This window comes from Puntigrus tetrazona, chromosome 25 (assembly GCF_018831695.1).
Source record: "Puntigrus tetrazona isolate hp1 chromosome 25, ASM1883169v1, whole genome shotgun sequence".
Classification (NCBI taxonomy): domain Eukaryota; kingdom Metazoa; phylum Chordata; class Actinopteri; order Cypriniformes; family Cyprinidae; genus Puntigrus; species Puntigrus tetrazona.
In genome coordinates this window covers 16,491,922-16,514,532 of record NC_056723.1, presented here as the reverse complement: position 1 = coordinate 16,514,532, position 22,611 = coordinate 16,491,922, and the positions used below count along the sequence as shown (strand labels likewise).

Genomic DNA, 22,611 nt, shown 5'->3' with positions numbered 1-22,611 from the left:
AGAGCTTTAATTTTGGAGGAACTAACCTTTAAATATGTCCTCCAGATCTTTAGGAAGAACTATGCAAACGTAAACTAAGAAGTTGTTTCTTCCCCAGCTGCTCTCCTGAATCGGTCAGTGTCAGTGTCATGAGCACATGTTTGGCAGACGCCGTGACCAGGTGGAGTCTGGTTTTTATCTCCATCGCTTCCGACCACTACACTTATGAAGCCGAGGATCGCCAAGTTTGACCTGCACGCGTCCTCCCCATTGAGATCTCTCAAAGTCTTAGCATTTGAATGATTTATCTCTATATATGTCTGTCTTTCGGGTAGGGGTGTGACTGTCGCCCCAAGACCCCAGCCTCAGGACAGATCTCCTACGTGACTGGCATTGGTTTTGTGAACGCCTCCTGAAGGCGCCTTTTCTCGAGTTCAACATCGATAACATCCCCTACTTCCTATGGAGTACTTACATTATCATCCGATATGAGCTCTCAGGTGACTAGTTTTATACCTCTGCAGTATAAAACCAACTTAGGAGTGTAGACGTGTTTCATCAGCCTTGAGTTGGAAAGGTAAGTAGATCCTTACATCATCTGTTGCTCTTTCGTGGTGTGTAGCTGCTGGAGCAGTGGGAGGAGCTGTGCGATGACTGCCTCACCAGGCCTCGAAGTCATTACTGTTTCGACCAGCCACTAAAAGCAACACAATGCCTGACGATGACAACCAGGTGGTGTCTCCTGCATCCTGGATCCAGGTATCTACAGAAGATTGACCACCTGAAGCACATTACCTTTCATCCAGTAATAATTCAGGCAGTGTTTGAAAGTCATCATGCTGTAGATGCATTCTTTATGCAAAGATTAAAATGAACTGAAATTAAAGTTAAACATTAGATTAATGTGAAATGTTGTTTTGATAATTACCTGGTTAAAAATAAAAATGGAAATTAAAACAACTAAAAATGAAAACTGAAATAAATTTAACCCAAATACAAATAAATTAATACTATAAAACAATAAATTGTGAACAATCGATTTAAGAAGTTTTTTGTTTCATATAGTATTTGTGTGTGTACTTGTACGTAATGCACATATTTATGTATATATAAACACATACATACATAGTATATAATATTTCAAAAAACGATGATAGTGGATAACATTTAGCTTATTTTGACCAAATTTAAGTGGCAGAGAACCTAATCCCCAGAATGCAGTACAATAAATCCAGAAAGTGTTTATTATAAATGCTTATTGCATTTAAAGCTTTAAAAGTAATAATATAAAATAATAAAATCTCAGTAAAACTCCAAAATGTTTGTGCTCATTGCATTTTATTCTTTATTAGAGTATTAAGTTAATTATCTTAAACTCCTCCTTAAAACCCCATTGAAGCTAATTGCATGTTGAAGTCTTATTGTAGTGGTACAGAGTTCCTGCCAATGTTTTTTTAGATTTGCTACCAGTTAGGGTAGTCTAGTTAAGTTTTTTAGTCAGATGATCACATCAGCTAAATGTGCAGCCAAAATAAAACTCTTTAAAATGCTTTAAAGTAGCTTGTGGGTCACTGAATCAAATTTGCAGCACTAACTCGAACTCATGTGGAAATCTGCAAAATAACAACATGCGCCTAATTTCCATTGAAAGGACTTGAGTTTTAGCGCAAGAATGAGCTGAACTGTGAAAATGTACCTGCACCTTTAGACGGCTGTTTGTTGTCTTCTATTAAGCTGATGTGTTTGAGTGTTGAATCTGAGAAGGTGAATTCTCTTGGTTTTGCCTCCATCAGGTATGTGGTGCTGTCTAGGCCTGTGTGTTCCAAAGAGGGCTTCAACTACACCATGCGCTTGAGTCTGTCTCGCTACTGCCTCTCAGCGGCGTGCAGTCGCCGGTGACACGCTCATCGACTCGGTAGGCTCCTCTTTACCTCCTTGCCACAATTGCACGGGAATCTTCGAATGCTGAAGGAGCGATTTCTGTTCTTGCTCTCAGATCGTCCCCATGCCACACTGCAAAAACCTGGATCTTTTCTCTGGCTCTGGGGTCAGAGGGTGGAGACATGGTGACCAACAGCGCCTGGGAAACGTTCCAGCGCTACCGCTGTTTGGAGAACAGCCAAGCAGTGGTGAAAACTCCATGACTGATATCTGCAGGAATTACATCTTCAGTGTGTCGGCTTTTCTCCACCAGGAGTTAAAGGTATAGCCATAAGGTCGTGATAAAATACCCACCTTAAATGTGAAAATTACAGCATATAAATGCTGACTGCTCATTCTAAAAATTATTACAACCTCTACAATATATTACAAAGTAAACACCATAAAGTAATCTCAAGGCAATTCGTACATATATTACGAGGTGTAAAATTTTGCTAAATTGTGCATATTTTACGTGTTGCCCACGCTGTACTTTTCAGAATTCTTCAGATTTTTTCCAATACTAGCTCTAACATCACAATGATCTCTTGAACTTTTAAGACCTTTCCTCTTTGTTTAAAGTGCACACACATACAGATTCTCAGCCTGTCATCAAAATGACTTTGGCTCCATTCTCTAACCACATAAGAATCCCCTTTCCCTTTATGACAGACGTGACAGTCTTCATTCTGTCATCGTTCATTCAGCTTTCATTTTCCTCCGTCTGCCGTCTCTCGTCAGAGGTGCTTTCTGCCTCGTGTCAGAGCTTGTAACAGAGCCTCGGGCATAATTATACTGCTTTACATGCTTCCTGTCTGAGAATTTACAATTTCATCAACTGTCAGGATGAGAAGAAAAGCAAAAGACGTGGCTAGAGGCATAAATCAGAACGCAAGCTTTGCTGACTATAAATATCAGTGTGAAAATATCGACTTTCACACGATGAAATCAAACACACCACTACCGAGAAGACATCTTCAAGTCATACTTTAAGAAACTGTAACTTGTCAAGCTTCATATGATACATAATGTAAAAATACAATCAAACTCCTACTGGGAAAAGTGAGGCCACATTTCAAGGCTTCACTTTAATAAGTAGCAAATAACACTGAATCTACGTGAGGAAGCAGTCTTTTTAAAATATGTAGCTTTGATTATATAACAGATACATCTAATGCTAAAAACAGAGCAGTATAATGGCACAAAATTAACAATTTTTCAATGACGATAGTGACAACATTAAACGTATTCAAACTAATAAAACTCTAATTAAAGTTAAATCAAAGTGATGAACAGATGCATTTGGCTTTAAAAAGACTAGTTTTGTGATCCTTCTTCATCTTGGTAATCTTCATCAGGTATTATTATATGTTTTAATTGACTTTGATTTTAATTTTAGCGGTGAGATCGATTAATTCAGCCTGTTTAACTTCCAGTTTCAATATGTTATTTGTGTCATTCTTTGAATTTTTTGCAAATAAATAATAAAAAGTAATTTGTTATGCACTGATATTGCGCTGCAGAAATAAAAATAATGTAGTATTCATCCATCAGTTAATTTACCAAAAACTACATAGCATAAAAAGATCAACGCACAAAAACATGAAAGATCATAAAATGTTTGATTTTAGGATGTTTGTATCTGAGTGTGCTCGGCTGTAAAGGGCATTAAAGCCAGCGACCTGCTACATTTTGGAAAGCATAGCCAGTAACTAGAGAAGTAAGACTATTTTGAAAAGGTTTGTGGTGTTGTTACCTCAGTTTCCCCTCAGTAATGCTTTAGCGATCCGCTAGGACTGATGTTTGGTTTAAAGAAAATGTCAAATTTCATTTCATTTGACTTTTGGCCTGCACCGGTGATTTCTCTAAGTCCTGTGGGTCTTCGTGGGTCTTTCATGGTCTTTCAAGCAAGCATTTTTATGCAGGTGGTTTGAACTCAGAGCCACTGAGGTGTCGGGTAAACTACCTCAGTGTGATTTATAAGCTGTGCACATCCACCAGAGAGGCTTTTTTTTTGGGTTTGAGCCCATGCTTAAACGGTATGCAAGCTCCAACCTGTGAATACTGATATTAAAACTTTGTTAGCCAAAAAGGTATTTTTACAGCAGATTAACTAATATAATGGATGATATACATAAATGTAGAAGAGATCGAGTGAGAATATTAAACTGCTTTACACACATGTACCTAATATGTTATGTTTATTTATTAAATATATTTCTATTTCTATATGATATAATGTATATGAATATATATATATATATATATATATATATATATATATATATATATATATATATATATATATATATAAATATATATATGTAAATATTCTCCAAATGTATGCTGTATGTGTGTATATTTATTTATACATATTAAATATACACAGTACACAGACATATAATATGTAAACAAAAACTTTTATTTTGAATGTGATTAATCACGATTAATCGTTTGACAGCACTAGTATTTATTCGTTCGTCCTATAAATATGCAAAATAACTCTAATGCAAGCCTTTCACTGCCATTGCTTTGTGTTTTAATGGCCAATGTTTAAAAATGAGTGAAAAGATATGTTTTCACCACCATGCAGCACAGCAATATAAACCGATATTACTTAACCGATATTCGAGTAAGGAAAAATCCTTAAATCTTGTAAAATATATTGGTTGATCTGTAGAATGTAGAGAAAAGTTGTGGAAAATAGTAGAATTTGAAAAATGAAAAAAAAGTAGATCAATCTTGACAGTAAAAACTAATATCGGTTAAGTGGTTAATGTTATATAAAATGCAGCACTTTTGAAGTGAATTAACCCTGTATTTCTCTTTTGGCTTCTGTTCCTCTCAGCCTGTCAGTGTGACCCGCAGGGCTCTCTCAGCACGGTGTGCGACCCGAGCGGCGGCCAGTGCCAGTGCCGTCTCAACGTTGTTGGCAGGAACTGCGATAAATGCGCCCCGGCGACCTTCCTCTTTGGGCCGCAAGGCTGCAGACGTAAGTACAGCCGGTCGGCAGCATAGACCGCACCGTGTATTTCTTTCACAAGCGTAATCGTGGTCTCTCGTTGGTTAGCATGTGACTGCAGTCCTGAGGGGTCCGTCCACTCCTTCTGCCACGAGGCCACCGGTCAGTGCGAGTGTATTCCCGGGGCGTACGGGCGGCAGTGTGACCGCTGTCTGCCGGGACACTGGGGATTCCCAAACTGTCGCCCCTGCACCTGTAATGGCCACGCGGAGCAGTGTGACCCGCTCACGGGACAGTGTCTGTCCTGCCGGGACCACACCACTGGACACAACTGCGAGAGGTCGGTCACCGGGTCTCTCCACAATTATCATGATAGGTCGATGTGTACTGTACAGCCTTTCATTTATAAAATCTCTTCCGCAGGTGTTTGAATGGCTATTACGGTGACCCCGTCCTGGGCTCTGAGACCACTGCCGCCCCTGCATGTGTCCGACGGTCCGGGCAGCGCAGACAGTTCTCCGCACGTGTTATAAAAGCCTCGACTCCAACCAGGTGTTCTGCGCCTGCAACCAGGGATATAAAGGTAACCAGCAGACGTGTATTTGATTTATAAGAGCATCTGTCAGGATCGCCATACATTTCCTGCATCGCGACACATGTTGGAACATGTCATATAGTTTACTGTAACAGCCAAACGTTTGGAAAAGATTTATGTTTTGACAGAAGTCTCTTATGCTACATTTACCAAGGCCTCATTTATTTGATTAAAATACAGTATAAAATTTTAAAGAACTGTTTTCCTTTGAATATAGTTTAATTAAAATTGTTTTCAAATATAATGTGTAATAATCTAAAATATATGTAATTTTTAAATATAATTTATTGTGATCAAATCTACTAAATCCTTCAGAAATCATTGTAGCATGCTGATTTTATTATTTAATAATAAATAATAATATTATTTAATATTTAATAATAATAATAGTTTTTCTTGAGCATCAAATCAGCATCTCTGGAGGATTTCTGGAGGATCATGTGACACTGAAGACTGGAGTAATGATGCTGAAAATTCAGCTTTGATCACAGCAATGCAATATATATTCAAATAGAAAACAGTTCTGATTTTAAAATGATTTAAAAAAAAAAAAAACAATAGTGAATGACAGTGTATGTGATATTTTGTCTTGTAATATGTAATATGTAATTTATTACCGTAAGCGAGCTGTAATTCAGCACACTTCTTGTCTGGTGTCACCCGAGGTGCCAGGTGTGAAGAATGCGCCCCTGGTTATTACGGAAACCCACACGAGGTGGGCGGAGAATGCCGGCCCTGTCAGTGCAACAACAACATCGACATGACGGACCCGGAGTCCTGCGATGCTCGAACGGGCGCTTGTCTCAAATGCCTTTACCACAGCGAGGGTGAAAGCTGTGACCGCTGCAAGATCGGCTATTACGGCAACGCACTGACCCAGAGCTGCAGGAGTAAGTTCTTCAGGAAATCTGTGCTTTAATACTGTGTTTACAAATGTGTTTAGAAAATGTGATCCAAACATTTTTATTATATATTTTTGGCTCATAACCTGTATTTATTTGATCCAAAACACAGCAGAAGCAATATTTTTTTTTAAACATCTACAATAACTGCTTTCTATGCAAATATATTTTTAAACATAATTTATTCCTCTAAATTTTGCATAAGTGACGATAGAAATATTTACTAAAATTATAAATGTCTTTATGTCAGATAAATGCTATTCTTCCGAACTTTTTGTTCTTCGAAGAAACCTGAAAACTCAGCTTTTTTTTCAACATAATAATAATAATAAACGTTTCTGAGTACCAAATCCAAATATTAGAATGACGTCTAGAATCATGTGACTGGAGTAATGATGCTAAAATTCAGCACTGAAATAAATTACATTTTATATTTTTTTTGTACGTTATTAATTAATATTCAAACTGAAAACAGTTATTTTCAATAGTAAAAAATATTTCAGAATATCAGTTTTTGCTGTATGTTTGGGTCAAATAAATGCACTATTGTTAAAACATAGCATGCACGATTAAAAGGTCTAGATAAAGTTTATTTTACTAATCTACCCAAATTATTTCTTTCAAACAGAAGTTATTTACCCCATTGGCAGGTTATTTAGCTTAGTAAAAACTCTCAAGACTAATTAAATCTTCTTAATTTAGGATTTTTTTAATATTTTGGCAAAAATCTAGTCTTGAAAACAATTTTGCAGTGCACTATCCCTATGCCGCTGTGTTCCTAATGCGTAGTCGTGGTCTTTCTCAGAGTGTGTGTGTAATCACATGGGCACGGTTGAGGAGGCGTGCACCTCTCCGGGTAACTGCAGCTGTGAGCTGAGCAGCGGTCAGTGTCAGTGTCTTCCTCAAGTTGTGGGTCAGCGTTGCGATCAGTGCGCTCCGACACCTGGAACATGGCCAGCGGGAACGGCTGCGAGGCCTGCGACTGCGACCTCAAACACTCCTTCGGCTCGTCCTGCAACGAGGTACGGCCGCCTGCGCGCTGACATGTCAGGTTGGGGATCCTAATAAAGTGCACATGGATGAATCTGTGCTTTTATTCCCTGTGATGTAGATCATGGGCCAGTGCTCTTGTAAACCCGGGTTTGGAGGCAGAACCTGTCGAGAGTGTCGAGAGCTGTTCTGGGGAAACCCTGAGGTCAAATGTCACGGTGAGTTCGGAAAAACTGAAAAATATCAGTGCAGTAAATGAGCCGCTCAGTTATGATAATAGTTTGCAATGCAAATGTAATGTATCTCTAAGGAAACCAGAATATTATTTTATTAAATTGTTATTTGTTATTTTTAATATTAAGACAAGTTGGCTGTGATACCTGTTTTAATATTATATTATTATTCAGATGTTGGGGGGTTAGGTCTTATAAAAAAATATATTCCTGCGTCGCAGAAATAAACTACATTTTAAAACATATTCAAACTGAATATAGTTATTTAAATTAAAATAAAAATTCACAATGTTACTGCATTTTTGATCAAGTAATAAAACCTTGATGAGCATCTTTTTTTGAAAAACATAAAATGTTCTTACCTTTTTTTCAGCTTTTGTATGGTATTGTTATATTTAAGTTATATAAGTATTTTTAAATATAACACACACACACAAAGTAAAAAAATATGTTTATATTATTAGTAGTATATAATTAATAATAACGGTAATGTAGTTTTTGTATTTTTTTATTAGCGCTGTCAAACAATGATTTGTGATTAATCAAAAAACAAATGTTTTTGTTTACGTGGCATATGTGTGTGTACTGTGTTTATTATGTATATAATATAACTAAACAACCATGCATGTAAATAAATTTAAATAGAAATATATAAATATATCAGAAATCTATGCTGTATATGTGAATGTATTTATATATACATAATAAGCACAATAAATACACGCACATATATTATGTAAACAAAACATGTTAATTGCAATTAATTCTTTGACATGACTAATTATTATATTATTTTCCCCCACCCATGTAGTCTTCAGTATGACAGCAATCTGAAAACGATTATTTTGTATTCCCATACAAAAATTCACATCAATAAAATGTGATAAATCTTACATTTAAACGATCACTGCCGAACATTGAATAAACCCATAAAATGCAACTCGCTTTGCTGACATTGCAAAAATGCTCTTCCAATACCCTACACCATAAATTCAGTCGACAGCCCGACTCTGTAGGAATGTCTAGCAGAAAGATTCGCCCCAGATGTGCAGGACCATGACGAGCTCATGGGGGGGATCTGTCCAAACCTCACAATACCCTCTCTACTCCCACAATGCACCTTTGTATTCGTGGGCTTCCCTGATGGGGCCATTGAGTCTGCTGCAGCGCTCCTCCTCAGAAAAGAGGCTTTGTCCTCTCTCTGACTGTATCCATGGCTGTGCGGACCATATCTTTAGAAATCTATTTGAAGAATAGTTCTGGCGCTTTTGAGGTCCTGAACCCAAGAAAAGTCAGACGATCTCCTTCAAGAACATCGTGACACATTTATTAGAGCAATCTCAGCCCAATTAAAATCTCATTCTCAAGAACGACGCGTGTGAAATATGACACAGCATCTGCATTTCCTCTACTTCACATGGTGAAAGAGATTTCCAATAAGTAACATTTCACACAAAGCCACACAAGTCTTGAAGGACGTGAAGATAGTCAAATGCTTTTTATGCACAAACTTTTCCCTTAATAAGCCATTTGGTCTCAAGCAGCGCAGGTTTCGGACTCTCTTTGGGCCGATGAAGCGCTTTGCTGACACAGATCTGTTCCACCCCCACACCCTGCGTTTGTTTGCAGAGTCCTGACAGAGCAGGAAGCCCCCCGTGTTCCTCTAAGATCCAGTTACCCCTCTATAACCCTCCTGTTGACTCACCCTCAGTGCGCACCGAGCGTTTGTTCAGCTTGAGCTCCGCTTTATGTGCTTTCCTGTTAAATACTAGTTCGATAAGCTTGTGAAATCTTTACGCTCTGTCCAACCACAACTGATTTCCTCAGAGGTTTTATAGGTTGTTGCTAAACTTTTTGTATAATTAGTAGAAATTTTGTGTGCCTACCACTGTAGTAGAATGCGTTATTGTTATCAATGACTGGGAGATGTTTTATTGAAAATGTGTTACTTATATTTGAATTACAACAATAGGTAAAATTACCCTGTGGTGGATCTAGTCTTAAAGACTAAAAGTTAAACCAAACAAATTAGTTAAAACAAACTCTAAAAGCCCTTGTGAAAGAAAAGATAGCCAGACATAGTTGTGTTCAAGAAGTGACGTTTCCTCTCATGCATTTTTACAATAACTTTATCTGCGTGGTGATGAAAAACAGATGGAAAGGATACATATATTCAGGGGTGCAGATATGTGCACGCAAAACCGTCAGAGCGTAGTTTAGATTTGAGCTTTTTTTTGAGTTGAAACCTTTACAGTATTAGACTTAAGGTCATTGCACACTGAAATTTTCAGATGCGCTTTTTTGTATTCATCATCTTTTCCTGTCAAAATGTATGCTACAGATGCGAAAAGGCAGAAAATCTAACCTGATCCAAATCCGAAAAGCAATGTGTAAACGTGATTACACTTATTTAATTGTTATTGAGAATTTCAGACCCGGTATGCAAAGAAAGTCCTTTAGTCAATCAGAAACAGTTCTTAACAGCCACCAACCATGCCAGCGCAGAAATCAGCGTGCTCACCTATGCACCACTTACTTACTTATTACTGTATGAGACAACCATATCTTTGACAACCATATATAAAACATAAGTGAAAACCTATTGACAGTTAAATTCAAAGTTACTGCTTAAGACTACATTCATTGATAAAAATTGATATTGGTCATGCAGCGGCAACTGCTCTCATGGCTGGTTACTGTTTACACAAATCTGGCAAATATATTACCAACCCAGAAGTTGGTGCATTTTTTAAGGCATATTTCCAATAGCTTGTTAACATCGTCATGAATGTTTAACAGCAGTAAAATGGACTTTGTTATTACAGAAGTACCTCTCGAGTGGTTTCGTCTGGGAGACAGTGGTTCTCCTTCTAATTTTGCGTAATATATGTTTTACACCCCCATGCCTTAGCCATATATGTCTATGTAAACGACTGCTAAATACACAAACACACTGCACTGCATCGAATCTTGTTTATTTTAGCTCTGCTTTTCAAAGGTTCATGCAATTCTCAAGCTGGCTTGTAAACAATAAAATCCAGATGTGTTCCTCTGGCAGTAAAAGCCTATTCTAGCATTTTTGTGACAATTGCTACTAAATACTTCCCGTCACCGACACAAAAGCTCCTACGCCTGTTCACTTCTCCAGGGGTCACATTCATGGCATTGTTCCAACAAGAAACACCCCCGGTGCCTCCTAAGGCCCCCTGGATAATGGCAGGGATTAACCTCCCAGATAATTCCCTATCTCTAGTACCTCATATGCATTAGCGGCCTTAGGTGAAGGAGTCTTTTCCAGTGGAATGTGTGTTTAATCACGTCACACTGGAATGCGTTTTAAGTAAACGAACCATCCCAGACAGGATCCCCATTCACAAATTGTATGCATCACACGTATTGTCCTGAAATCTCCTCGGGGGTCAAAAAGTGCTGATCTCTGGTTACCTATTTGCCTGTAAAGACCTGCACTTTGGTATAAATCCCAGTGAGCTACCAAGACAGCATCATATTCCTGCCCTCTAATGGCGAATTTACTCTACAAAGGTGGCACAGAAGCGCTTCTGAACTGGCATTTGTGTGTCTTTAACTGACTGCATAATGCTGCTCAGAGGTGGCATGAATGCATTTACGCAGCAATTTCTACTGTATACTTTGATACGAGAGGATGTGGTGGATCAGAGCAAGCATGAAATCTGGCTTTTATACAGCGTTTTGTTATATCTTTACAGAGAAATTTAAGGAGGCACAGAGCAGCCTTAACATGCAAGCTGTTTAAAGATGCCTGAAGTTAATTAGTTTTGGCCTAATTTTTATCACCACTCATGGAGAAGTCCATGAAGATTTTGTATTTACAAATTGAAAAACACCACCACAAAGTCATAGTTACGAATGAGAAACCACGCGAATGCAACCTTTGTTTTCAGTTTATTTAAACGCACATGACAACGTAATTTAAAACTCATAAATGCCAACTTTTCAGTAGGGCTTGAATGCACCATCAGAATGATTTGTGCTGATATACTGAAAAGTATTAAAAATAATTAGTTTAATCTAATTAAAGTGGACTATTTCACACAATATTGGTGACTTCTACGTATTTTTAGAGTAGTCTATTGTTAGCTTAGCAACATGCTAAGAGTTGATGCCTGTGTTAAGCATTCAAATTAGGTATGTTTGTCGCAGTAGACAGCTAGCTTATAAGTTTTGGAATAGTGCTAAACAGGTATGTTCAAAATATGGCCTTGATGAAGGTTAACAAGGCTGTTACAACTAGAATGTTCTGTGGAGGAGTACGTTTGTTTAAGGGCCTCATGCTAAGTCATTCCTACTGTGGTGTTTGCTGAGTGTCTCGTCTGTCATTGTGGGGCAGTTATTGCCTTTGTTCACCAAACACTCGCATTGCAGCAGTAAAATGCGCAAACAATCTTTTCCTTCATCCTTGCACTCCCACCACCTCCCCCTGATTCCTGTGGCTCGCTCTTTCATCTCCAGCTTAATAAGGTCACAGTCACTCTAAGTTTGCAGAAAATGCCAGTCAAAGAACAGTCTTAAACATCTCAGGTTCATTTCTTTTAGCCTTTCTAATATCAGCTGTAATTACTAAATCACCATTTCGCTTTTATGCAGAATACACCACATAATTATTGGATTCTTTGTTTTAAATATAATTTCAATGTTTTATTATTTTTGCTCCTTTTATAAATGCAAAAATCTGCACATCAGCTTTATTTCAGTTAACAGAAACAGATTTAGCTTTAGTTGTACCTGTACTTAAACGTCAATGTTCCTGTATATTTTCAGCATGTGATTGTGACCCAAGAGGCATCGCGGAGCAGCAGTGCAACAAGGTCACAGGTCACTGCGCTTTGCGTGGAAAGTGTTTCCGGCCTCGATGTGACACGTGTGCTCGAGGCTACACCGGTGAGTTCCCACACTGCGAGCGCTGCCACCAGTGCTTCGCTGAATGGGATGTGATTGTGGGCGACCTCACCAACCAGACCCACAGACTGGTCCAGAAGGTCAATACCATCAAAGCCACTGGCATTACCGGACCCTACCAAGCTACCATCAATAACGTTGAAAGCAGTGCCAACTCAATCCGCAACATCCTGGCCCAAAATCCAGCCACTCAGCCCCTAACGGAGATCCAAGGACTTCTCAACAAGCTACGTGAGTTAACGCCTTTCTCAGGATGTGGAAACAAGCATAGATCTTTCTCATGAGAATAATCTTTTTGAATATATCTTCTCTCTGAAGTGCCTTGATGTCTGAAATGAACACCAACCTTAACCTGACGGAGGAGACCTTGTCCGAGATATCATCCGACAGCAACAGCACAGGCACCAAACTGAAGTCCTCAAAGAAGAAGCTCAGAAACTGGAACAGACGGTGAAGGACCTTCAGGAGCAGGTGGAGTTTGTGAAGAACTCAGACATTCGAGGTGAGTAATAATCAATCAAGTTCTTGTAAAGCCTTTTCTTTAACACAATGCATCAATGCAAAAAGTTGTTTGATCCGCAGGGGCCAGAGCCAGTGTGACTCGATACTATGAGCAGTCCCAGATGGCGGAGATCCGTGCAAATGCCTCCATCATTGATCCAGACAACCTGGTCAATCAGTCTGCCACCCTGAGGACAGAAACAGAAGACTTAATGAACCAGACCAAAGAAGAGTTCATCCAACGACACGATGAGTTTGAGAAGAAACTGGACAACCTTGCTGGACAGCTGGAGACTCTGGACCTGTCTGAGCTTAGCAAGAAGGTAAAGTGGTCAACAGATCAATGAACATGGTCAAGAGCTTATCTAAATTTTAATTTTTTTAAATTTTAATAAGCAAAGTTTAGTTTTCAGAAACAAATCAATGTCACTTTCATGTTATAAGAAGTTGTGAACACGATTCCTCGTTTCAAAACGTTACATTTTAATTATTCAATAAAAAAAGTTGATTCTGCATCTGCAACTGTAGTTATATGCCTGTAGTAGTAACTGTAGTAGATTCTTCCATTTTCCATTTTCTTCCATTTTTAGTGATGTATAGTGCTAGTTTATCAGGAAGTGACAATTTTGTTCTCTTTGACTCGTTGGATGGAAACGGTCCAATTTAAATTCAAAATTCTTGACTTTGGATGAAAACCCAGCTAGTGAGTTTTGCATATGTAAATTTAAAGCTAGATTTAACTTTGTGCTCTCTCTCCGGATAGACATGTGGCAGTCCAGCTGGCTCAGAGAACTGTGCCGACTCTCCCTGCGGAGGCCTGAGCTGTGTGGATGGGGAAGGAAAGAGGAAGTGTGGAGGAGAGGGATGTGACGGCCTCACCACACTCGCTCACAACGCCTGGCAGAAAGCCAAGGACTTTGACCTGGAGATCATCAGCGCTATGGAGGAAGTGGACAAGCTCTCCAAAATGGTGAGGTTTCTCAGCTGATACCGTATCTGATGTTGATATGACATGCATTTTTGTAGAGGTATGCTTCTGTTTGGATCTTCTCACTGTAAAAGTAATAGTTCACCCAAAAATTTTAATCCTGTCATAATAAACTCACCCTCAAGTAGTTCCAAACTTGTATGAATTTCTTTCAAAGGAAGATATTTTGAAGAAAAGTTTGTAACCAGGCTGTTTTGGGTTATAAATTCCTTTAAATACTAGATAACTTCTGAATGCTTTTGTGGGGACATTGTAGAACTTAAAGGATTTCTTGAATTTGTGTGTTCAGGTGTCAGAGGCAAAGGTAAAAGCAGATGAAGCAAAGTTTAATGCTCAAGAAGTGCTGGCAAAACCAACGAGACCAAAAAGCGTGTGGATGGAAGCAATGAGGAGCTACGGCAACTCATCAGACAGATTCGAGACTTTCTCACTCGTAAGAAACACTTGTGATAGATTGCTTTTGATGATCAGATCCTTGATTTTGAACTCCTGCTCTGTCTGGTTCTACAGAAGATGGGGCGGACCTGAAAGCATCGAGGCTGTGGCCAATGAGGTTCTGCAAATGCAGATGCCCACCACTCCAGCCCAGCTGCAGAACCTGACCGCAGAGATCAGGGACCGCGTGAGCAGCTTGACAGACGTCGAGGACATCCTCAACCAGAGCGCTGCTGACATTCTGAGAGCAGAAAGCCTGCTGGAACAAGCCCGCAAGGCCAGGTCTGAGATCTATTCAGTCATTTACATTAGTCCCAGAGTACAGTCTGATATAGTAAAAATTAAAAATGTATTTATCGATGGATATATCAGATTTACGGAGCTTCAAAATAATTGCCGCTATCCACAAGCTTTACCAAGCATGGATAAATTGTTAAAAACTATGTGTTGGTTTGAAAGAAGAAAGTCATATACACTTAGAATGGCTTGGGGTGAGTAAAATATGCCGTAATTTTAAATTTTGGGTGAACTATTCCTTTAATTTCTCTTTTAATTTTTGTTTTTCCTAAATCAGGAGGGAATCATTTCTCTAATGCTTCAAAAATTTTATTATTTGACTTTAAGTCTCACTATTGTCAACTTAATAATAATAATGACATGGAATTACATTTTTTTTAGATTATAGGCATGTATTTGCCTTCAGGCATTTATAAACAAAAAAACAGAATGTTAAAAATCAAGATTTTCTAAATCATTGAAATGTAAAAATTATATTATATATTATATTATATATCATGTCTTCTGTAGCATTTTTAATTAAGGCATAACACAAGACTTCTTTGTCCTACAAATAATTAAAAGTAAAACATTTAGTAGAAAAATCTGTCATGAAGTGTTTTATTTTTGGAATGAGAACCCCAAAATGAACATGAGAGGGATTCTGGTTGAGAAGCACTTCCTTAAAATGTACCATATCTGTGGAGTGTGGTAGCATTGCCACCTACTGACCAGTTCATTGAACAACATGTTACCTGTATTTATATAGCCCTTTTAACAATACAGATTGTGTCAAAGCACTTAAGATTATCAAACAGGAGAACAGAGTGTCAGTAAAGTAAAATGTAGTACCTGTGCAGTCAAATGACAAAAATAACTGGAAATGAATGTAAATGTTTGTATATTGTCTGGTTTTCACAGAAAGGAGGCGATGGATGTGAAAGACACTGCTGAGATGGTGAAGGAGGCCTTGCAGCAGGCTGAGCGCGCCCAGAGTTCAGTGACCGAGGCTCTGAAACAGGCCAGCGCTGACATCAAGGGAACGCAAGACCTGCTGATCTCCGTAAGTTTACGTTTCTAGCCATTTGTTCCAAAGGGGACCGTTTTAGCCATTCTTTAGTCATTAGTCATTTGGAATTGATCTTTGATGTCATTTGTGACTCTTTTGTTTAAAAGGTGGAGTCGGAGACGTCGGACTCGGAGCTAAAACTGAGTAACGCCACCCGAAGGCTGCTGAAGTTGGAAAGCGATGTAGCTTTGCTGAAAGAAAAGGCACTCAACACCTCCACCAGCGCCAACAGCACAGAGAAAGAGGCGGACAGCATCAAGGCACTTGCTGAGCAGCTCAAAAAGGTGCATGAATCACCTGGATATGATACGTCATCTGCTATGAAGTGTTGTGGGTTTGTAACCTATACTATACATGACTGTTTATGCAGGATCTGGATTCAGAGTTGAAGGACAAGTACAGTAGTGTTGAGGAGCTAATCACACAGAAAGCAGAAGGAGTGGCAGAGGCCAAGAAAAGAGCAGAAAAACTCCAACAGGAAGCCAAAACTCTGCTGCTACAGGCCAGTGACAAACTCCAGCTGCTAAAAAGTATGTAAATAACGCATCTCTAATTAAAGTATTAGAAGAGAACATAACAAAACATTGATATTTTAAATGTTCTCGCTTAAAAATGAACTATATGTCTGTGTTTTTCAGATCTTGAGAAAAACTATGATGAAAATCAGAAGCTGCTGGAGGACAAGGCCAATGAACTGGTGGATCTGGAGAAGGCTGTGAAAGAACTGCTTCAGGAGATCAGTCACAAAGTCACCGTCTACAGCACCTGTCTGTTTTAACACTACTACTGACTGCTTTAGGAACATATATTACATCAAATCCCTGAGAAAGTTTTGTGAGTTTTACCCATACTTTATGATCACTGTATGGAAGGGTGTTACACACTTTTATGAACACGAGAGAATGTGATTTGGATTTTAAAACATAGCAGACCAAAGAGTGAATGTAGGATATGCCCAACATAACTATGAGACTGCAATTACATTGACCTCATTGTTTCAATTTTAGATTAGAGTTAAAAAGTAAAATAATATAAATGTGATTTTTAAAAAACGTTTTTGTTTACAGATACTTGGACCAACTTGTGAATACCATGAAAGTTCAATCAGAATAAACTCAAGTGTGAAACTGACATTGTTATTTTGTGAATTTCTCAAATCAAGGAAATCGATCAATCTGAGGAAACCTTAAAATATGCAAATAACACTGAAGACTTGTGTATTTTTACATTGTTTATTTTCAGTTGTTGGTTTTATTTCTGGAAAATGATACTGATATGGACCGGGATCATGGCTGTAGACTGGAGCTGGACCTGTCCTGAATCAATTAGGCTCACAGACTGATGATACACGGAGCCCATGACTGATCTAAATGATCCAGATAAAGATCTGTTACCTATTCTCAATTGCCCTGTGTATCATCAGTCTTGGGCTACAGCTCTGACATTGTTCTTGTGGTCATTAAAATAACCAGAAGCAGCGTTATTTGACATTACGTTAGATTATGCTCTATTTACTTCATTAAGTTAAGGTTACATCAGACTTGTCTTACACTGGTAACGTTCATTCCAGACACTTCCATAACAGTTGCATTAAAGATGGATATTTTGGAAGTGTCTAAAATGACTGCTATATGTACAGTACATGTTTACCAGTACGTACATTGGTGCTTGGTGATGAGTTTTTGGCTCAAGGACTACATTTAAACTCACACCAGAAGTGTTTAGCTGGGATTTGGCTTTATGAAGACCAGTGAAGTTTTTACACACTGACTCAATCAATCATTTCTTATTTAAACTACTTTATACACAGAGGCATTGTCATGTTAGAGTCCTGTCCAAAAATATGTATCCACAATTCCTAGAACATCATTGTATGCTTTAACATTACGATTTGTACTCATGGATATTATAATAATACATACATACTTAATAATAAATTTAATAATGAAATTAATAATAAATTAAAGTAGTTCAACCTGTTTATTGGAAGAGGGTGACCCAATACTTTTGTCAATATAGTGTATAAAGTTACATTTATGTTTGTGATTACACTTGTGTTTAATTTTAAGTTTTAAGTGTTTTATCTGTCTTTATCTCTTTAGACTGTTTTTAGACACATTAAATATGTTACCCTGTACTCTACAGAACTTAACTGCACTCTAAAAGACTTACTCAACAAACATCACCTGTACTCTGCAGGATTTACTTTTAGTCAACAAACCTTAGCTGTATTCTACAGGACTTACCTTTAGTCAAGAAACCTTACCTATATTCTACAGGACGTACCCATATTCTACAACACTTACCTTTATATAACAAACCTAACCTGTTTCCCCGAAACACTTACCTTTAATCAGCAGACCTAATGTGTACTCCAAAACACTTACCTTTACTCAACAAACTTTACCTTTATTCTGCAGGACTTACCTTTAGTCAACAAACTGTATCTGGACTCTAAAACAATTACCTTTAGTCAAAAAACCTTTTCTGCATTCTAAAACACTTACCTTTATTCAACAAACCTTACCTGTATTCTGCAGGACTTACCTTTATTCAACAAACCTTACCTTTATTCTGCAGGATTTACCTTTAGTCAACAGACCTAATCTGTACTCTAAAACACTTTCCTTTAGTCAACAAACTGTACCTGTAATCTAAAACACTTACCTTTATTCAACAAACCTTAACTGTATTCTACAGGACTTACCTTTAGTCAACAAACCTTACTTATACTTTACAGGACTAACCTTTAGTCAACAGACCTAATCTGTACTCTAAAACACTTACCTTTAGTCAACAAACCTTACCTGTATTCTGCAGGATTTACCTTTAGTCAACAAACTGTTCCTGTATTCTACAGGACTTACCTGTTTTCTAAATCACATACCTTCACTCAACAAACCTTATATGTATTCTACAGGACTTACCTGTTTTCTAAATCCCTTACCTTTAGTCAACAAACTGTACCTGTACTCTAAAACACTTACCTTTATTCAACAAACCTTAACTGTATTCTACAGGACTTACCTTTAGTCAACAAACCTTACGTATACTTTATTCAGCAGGACTTACCTTTATTCAACTAACTTACTTATACTTTTACAGGACTTACCTTTAGTCAACAAACCTTACCTACATTCTGCAGGACTTACCTGTAAATCCTTACCTTCAGTCAAAAACCTTACATGTATTCTACTGTACCTTACTTATTCTACTTACCTTTACTACAGACCTAATCTGTACTCTAAAACAGTTAACTTTACTCAAGAAACCTTACCTGTATTCTACAGGACTGCATTCTGAGGCTTACCTTTTTCTAAATCAGTCCTTCAAAAAACCTTACTGTACCTGTATTCTACTTACCTTCAGAACTTAACTTACTTATACTTTACAGGACTTACCTTTAGTCAACAGACCAAATCTTTACTTTAATCAACAAAACTTACCTGTATTCTGCAGGACTTACCTTAGTCAACAAACCTTACCTGTATTCTACAGGACTTACCTTAAATCACTTAGTCATTCTAAACCTTACCTGCATTCTACAGGACTTACCTTTAATCAACAGACCTAAAATCTGTAACAAATCTGTACTCTAAAACAGTTACCTTTACTCAACAAACCTTACCTGTATTCTGCAGGACTTACCTTTATTCAACAAGGACTTACCTGTTTTCTAAATCACTTACCTTCATTCAACAAACCTTATTCTGCAGGACTTACCTTTAGTCAACTATTCTACAGGACTTACCTTCAGTCAAGGACTAACCTTTACTTATACTTTATTCTGCAGGACTTACCTTTAGTCAACAGACCTAATCTGTACTCTGGACTCTAAAACAGTTAACTTTACTCAACAAACCTTACCTGTATTCTACAGGACTTACCTTTATTCTGCAGGCCTTTACCTGTTTTCTAAATCACTTACCTTCATTTAACAAACCTTACATGTATTCTACAGGACTTACCTTTAGTCAACAAACCTTACCTGTATTCTGCAGGACTTACCTTCAGTCAACTAAACTTACTTATACTTTTTACAGGACTTACCTTTAGTCAACAGACCAAATCTGTACACTAACACACTTACCTTTAATCAACAAAACTTACCTGTATTCTGCAGGACTTACCATTAGTCAACAAACTGTACCTGTATTCTACAGGACTTACCTGTTTTCTAAATCACTTACCTTCATTCAACAGAACTTACCTGCATTCTACAGGACTTGCCTTTAATCAACATACCTTACTTGTACTCTAAAATACTTACCTTTAGTCAACAAATTGTACCTGTACTCTAAAACAGTTACCTTCATTCAACAAACCTTACCTGTATTCTGCAGGACTTACCTTTAATCAACAAACCTTACATGTATTCTACAGGACTTACCTGTTTTCTAAATAACTTACCTTCATTCAACAGACCTTACCTGTATTCTGCAGGACTTACCTTTAGTCAACTAACCTTACTTATAATTTACAGGACTTACCTTTAATCAAAAAACCTTACCTGTATTCTACAGGACTTACCTTTAGTTAAGAAACTTTACCTGTATTTTACAGGATTTGCCTTTATTCTGCAGGATTTACCTTTATTCAACAAACCTTACCTATACTCTAAAGGACTTACATTTACTCAACAAACCTTACCTTTATTCTGCAAGACTTACCTATATTCTGCAGGACTTACCTTTAGTCAACAAACTGTATCTGGACTCTAAAACAATTACCTTTAGTCAATAAACCTTTCCTGCATTCTAAAACACTTACCTTTATTCAACAAACCTTGCCTGTATTCTGTAGGACTTACCTTTATTCAACAAACCTTACCTTTATTCTGCAGGACTTACCTTTAGTCAACAGACCTAATCTGTACTCTAAAACACTTTACTTTTAGTCAACAAACCTTACCTGTATTCTAGAGGACTTATCTGTACTCAACAGATCTTACTTGTACTCTAAAACACTTACCTTTAGTCAACAAACTGTACCTGTAATCTAAAACACTTACCTTTATTCAACAAACCTTACATGCATTCTACAGGACTTACCTTCAGTCAACTAACCTTACTTATACTTTACAGGACTTACCTTTAGTCAACAGACCTAATCTGAACTCTAAAACAGTTAACTTTACTCAAGAAACCTTACCTGTATTTTACAGGACTTAACTTTATTCTGCAGGACTTACCTGTTTTCTAAAACACTTACCTTCATTTAACAAACCCTACCTGTATTATACAGGACTTACCTTTATTCAACAAACCTTACCTTTATTCTGCAGGACTTACCTTTAGTCAAAAAACTGTACCTGTATTCAACAGGACTTACCTTTATTCTGCAGGACTTACCTGTTTTCTAAATCACTTACCTTTAGTCAACAAACCTTAACTGTATTCTGCAGGACTTACCTTCAGTCAACTAAACTTACTTATACTTTACAGGACTTACCTTTAGTCAACAGACCAAATCTGTACTCTAAAACACTTACCTTTAATTAACAAACCTAACCTGTATTCTGCAGGACTTACCTGTTTTCTAAATTACTTACCTTCATTCAGCAAACCTTACATTTATTCTACAGGACTTACCTTCATTCAACAGGCCTTACCTGTATTCTGCAGGACTTACCTTTAGTCAAAAAAACTGTACCTGTACTCTAAAACACTTACCTTTATTCAACAAACCTTAACTGTATTCTACAGGACTTACCTTTAGTCAACAAACCTTACATATACTTTACAGGACTAACCTTTAGTCAACAGACCTAATCTGTACTCTAAAACACTTACCTTTAGTCAACAAACCATACCTGTATTCTGCAGGACTTACCTTTAGTCAAGTTAGTTAAGAAACTTTACCTGTATTTTACAGGACTTGCCTTTATTCTGCAGGATTTACCTTTATTCAACAAACCTTACCTGTACTCCAAAACACTTACCTTTACTCAACAAACCGTACTTTTATTCTGCAAGACTTACCTATATTCTGCAGGACTTACCTTTAGTCAACAAACTGTATCTGAACTCTAAAACAATTACATTTAGTCAATAAACCTGTCCTGCATTCTACAACACTTACCTTTAATGAACAAACCTTACCTGTATTCTGCAGGACTTACCTTTAGTCAACAAACTGTACCTGTATTCTACAGGACTTACCTGTTTTCTAAATCACTTACCTTCATTCAGCAAACCTTACATGTATTCTACAGGACTTACCTTTAGTCAACAAACCTTACCTGTATTCTGCAGGACTTACCTTCAGTCAACTAACTTTACTTATACTTTACAGAACTTACCTTTAGTCAACAGACCTAATCTGTATTCTACAAGACTTACCTTCATTCAACAGGCCTTACCTGTATTCTGCAGGACTTACCTTTAGTCAAAAAAACTGTACCTGTACTCTAAAAACACTTACCTTTATTCAACAAACCTTAACTGTATTCTACAGGACTTACCTTTAGTCAACAAACCTTACATATACTTTACAGGACTAACCTTTAGTCAACAGACCTAATCTGTGCTCTAAAACACTTACCTTTAGTCAACAAACCTTACCTGTATTCTACAGGACTTACCTTTAGTCAAGTTAGTTAAGAAACTTTACCTGTATTTTACAGGACCTGCCTTTATTCTGCAGGATTTACCTTTATTCAACAAACCTTACCTGTACTCCAAAACACGTACCTTTACTCAACAAACCTTACCTTTATTCTGCAAGACTTAACTATATTCTGCAGGACTTACCTTTAGTCAACAAACTGTATCTGGACTCTAAAACAATTACCTTTAGTCAATAAACCTTTCCTGCATTCTAA

The 22,611-nt window shown here is 37.6% G+C and overlaps 1 pseudogene; it reads left to right on the top strand.

The window, feature by feature from the left end:
- Positions 1–467: 467 nt before the first annotated feature.
- LOC122331315 lies at positions 468–16,919 on the top strand (annotated as a pseudogene).
- Positions 16,920–22,611: the final 5,692 nt, after the last annotated feature.